The sequence below is a fragment of the Bacillus rossius genome, chromosome 3, assembly GCF_032445375.1.
Source record: "Bacillus rossius redtenbacheri isolate Brsri chromosome 3, Brsri_v3, whole genome shotgun sequence".
NCBI lineage: Eukaryota > Metazoa > Arthropoda > Insecta > Phasmatodea > Bacillidae > Bacillus > Bacillus rossius.
Window position 1 is genome coordinate 53,696,524 of NC_086332.1, and position 3,830 is coordinate 53,700,353.

Here is a 3,830-nt window from a genome sequence, read left to right on the forward strand (position 1 = left end):
ATTGAAATGTTTAAAAATATAAAACTAAGGTAATTAATTGTAATAATAGTAATATTCATAAGCTTAACAGTATACTTTTAAAATAAAATTATGTTCATGCAGACTGTTCTATCAACGACCCTACTTTTTTATTTACAACCTTTTGAAGAGAGCAAATACACATTTTAATATTCTACAACTTCTTGTGGATTACCATGACAGTAATGAATGTGTCTACATAGACATGCAATGAAGTTACATCCACACATGTTGTGAAAAAACATTACCACACATTAACTTCCATCAATGACACATTTTTTAACAAACCACTGGTCACTGACAGAACCTTACCCTTAAACTGATAAAAAAATTCTCTTTAATTGCACAGCTTTTAATTATAACTTTGGCTAAAATAGTTTCTTTAAAACTTTTTTTGTAGAAAAAAAAATGTTATCAGAACTGTGTCTGATAGAATGTCTACGTCACATTCTCTTTGAAAAATAATTACTTTTACGGAAGGAAACACACATTTTTACCCTGTGGAATGTACCTGTAATTACAAATTGTGGATTTAAAGACCTCATTATGAGATAATACCTAACTTACATCTATGAACAGTGATCTTTAACAAGTGTTGGCCGGGATAAAAGCATGTGCATTCTTGAAACATAGAAGTTTCATATCAAACAATATTTATGTACATTACAAATGTTCATGATATATATATTAATATATATATAATATATTAATTAATTTATAATACATATATATATTCTAAGAAAACACTAATAATTCTTGGAAGCTTGGAAGCTTAAGAAGAAAATATCAGCAACTGGCTTATCAGCTTATTCAAGGAGTCAAAAACCAGAAACAAAAGGGTTCCTCAAGTCTGACTACATCTGTACTTTTAGGAAGGAATTTTTTTGTTTTATATACTAACAAATAAGTAGTACCCAATATCTGCAAGAACAATAAAATGAAATAAGTTTTAAATCTGAGATTTCAATAAATGAGTAAATGAAAAAAAAAAAAAAAAAAAAAAAAACCCTAGAAGAGACTGTAAAATTTTTGTTAGCTTTGTACTACCTAGTATACCTGTAAAAATATAGAAATCTATTACCCTACACAGAATGTACTCTTACCCCTTTTATTTTGGTAATAAAAATAACAAATATTTAAGTTTATCAGGATATATTAAAGTTATACACATATGTTCATTGTTTCAGATGCTACAGTATGTACTTGAAATGAAAAGTGAGATTAAATTGGAAAATGTTTAAAATTCTACCAAAACAAATGTCTCAATGAAATTACTGCTCAAGTGATTATTTGATTATAATTAGTACTAATGATAGAATATAATTTACTTTTTAAAATCATAATAAGATAAAAATAGCCTAGCATGAATATTTAAGTATCTCACCTATCTTACTTATACAGTAAACTCCCTATTATCCGCGGGCAGATGATCCGCGATGCGGATTATCCGCGCATGCTACGAAAAAATACAGCACATACCAATGTAAACCTGTATTTTATTACAAGTGAGCAAATTTGAACTCTACTGACGAGTGTATTGTGTGCAGTATACAGTAAAACACCACAGGCCTTCTCGGAACTCACGCAGTAGGCTGGCATGCGTTGCTATTTTTGTCTCTGTCGCGCTTTGTTTCTAGTTGTATGGTTGAGCACTTTTATGTTTACATTACTGAAATGTATTGTATGTTAATAATTCAGTAAAATACTAAAATTTTAGCATCATTTAAAATTTTTTAACTGTTGATTGTAACTTTTACTGTGCATAAAGTTTTAGATTTTTAAGTTGAATCTAATGTTTCATTTTTTGTTTCCCATTTTCGGCTATTTTGCGGATTATCCGCGATTTTCACTATCCGCGGTGGCCCTGCCACTTAATTTCGCAGATAATCGGGAGTGTGCTGTAGTTTCAATCATGCATAAATTACTTCACCATCCTTAATTTCTGAACATTATTTCTTAGAAGTGTTTCCCCAAAAATAAACCATAACAACAATAACTCATGCCATTCAAATAGCTAATAAGGGACAAAAACAATTTCTGAACACCAGAAAAAACATTACAGTAAACAATTTTCCTGGTTCTTGTAACGTTTTAGAAACAACCACAAATTAAAAAATGCTAGTTAGTCACTGTTACTAATTGAAAATAGCTGATAGTATTTTGATCACATTTCTTAAGTATAGAGATCTTGTTTTACAGTTTTTTTTAATAAAATGCCATTCATCTCAATAATACTTTTTAAACCCATATTCAATTTTTATTTATTTTATGATTAAGGTTCTCACAAATAGTTTCAATTTTAATTATTAATAAATAATTTAAAAAAAATCATTGGGATTCATCAAATTTAATTTGCATGGTTGCAGAAAAATTACCTATGTTTAATAGAGTTTTTGAGATTGCTAGTCACTTTGGAGTTACTTTCTATAGATGATGTGACATGATTTTGAAGTCATAATCATGACTGAGTGGAAGAATAAAGAAATAATATTTTTCTATACAACAAAGCAAAATGTTGTAAAGTGTTGTTGGTGAAGATATTTTTTCTTATTTATGATGCCATTTAATGAATTTTTTAAAGACTGCACATTAAGGTCAAACACACACTAACTAAGACATACTAATTAAAAAGGGTTTGCAATGCTTATATTTGGGGAAATATGAACCAAAAAAAAAAAAAAAACCAATCAAATACCCCATTACAATTCAGTGGAACCCTGTTACGTATGAAATTGATGAAGGTATCTAAGATTTTTTACAATATATGAGTGAACATTTTTATACTATAATGGGGTTTGGGGATTCAGTGATGAAAGATTAATAAACATGAAAATTCTATAAATGGGAATGTTATAAACAGGATACCACTGCACAGTGCACACACACACACACACATGCACAAACAAACAAATATCAGTCTTTAAATAATGCAGCTCTGAGATAACAGAAACTGCCTCAGACTTAAATATCAGGAGGAATAAACACAATAAAAAAGTTAGCAGCAGAATCATGGATAAATCATTAAGTAGCATTACTAACAAATTCCACAAGGCTAAAAGAGTGGCAAGCAGTAGATTCAACAGACAATGCTCAATAATTACACTTCATAGTAAAATCTGTACAAGTTCTCAGATCCCCTACTTCTCATACATGACAATATGGAAATTCTGATTCTTTTCTCAAGTCGCAAAGTAACTTGGAGAAACAAGATTTCAGGACATAGAAGAAATCGAGAGCGGTATAACAAAATGCTTTCTATCAATTCCAAGAGTATACCTGAACAAATGCTTTCAGAAGTGGAATAATCAAGAAAAGACTACTATTTTAGAAGACATAGTGCTGTATTTGTAAAAGAACTTGAATTTTAACATTTATTAAAAATAATAATAGCAATAAATAATGTGTATACCTAACTGATACTAACATGAGAAGTCCAATCAGCAGGAAAATTTATGCCACAGAATTCATAATGCCCTTCTCAATAAATTGGTTACCATGTTACCTATGAACCACAAGGTTCAAATATAACACTAATATGAATCAAAATAATCCAGCGGTGTCCTGTTATACTAATTATGTTCTTTCAAAATCTAAAAATGAATAAAAATGGATTAAAAATTGAGAGTATTATATTATATGGTGGTATTGTAGGTGGTGGTGGTGGTGGTGGTGGTGGTGGTGGTGGTGGTGGTGGTGGTGGTGGTGGTGGTGGTGGTGGTGGTGGTGGTGGTGGTGGTGGTGGTGGTGGTGGTGGTGGTGGTGGTGGTGGTGGTGGTGGTGGTGGTGGTGGTGGTGGTGGTGGTGGTGGTGGT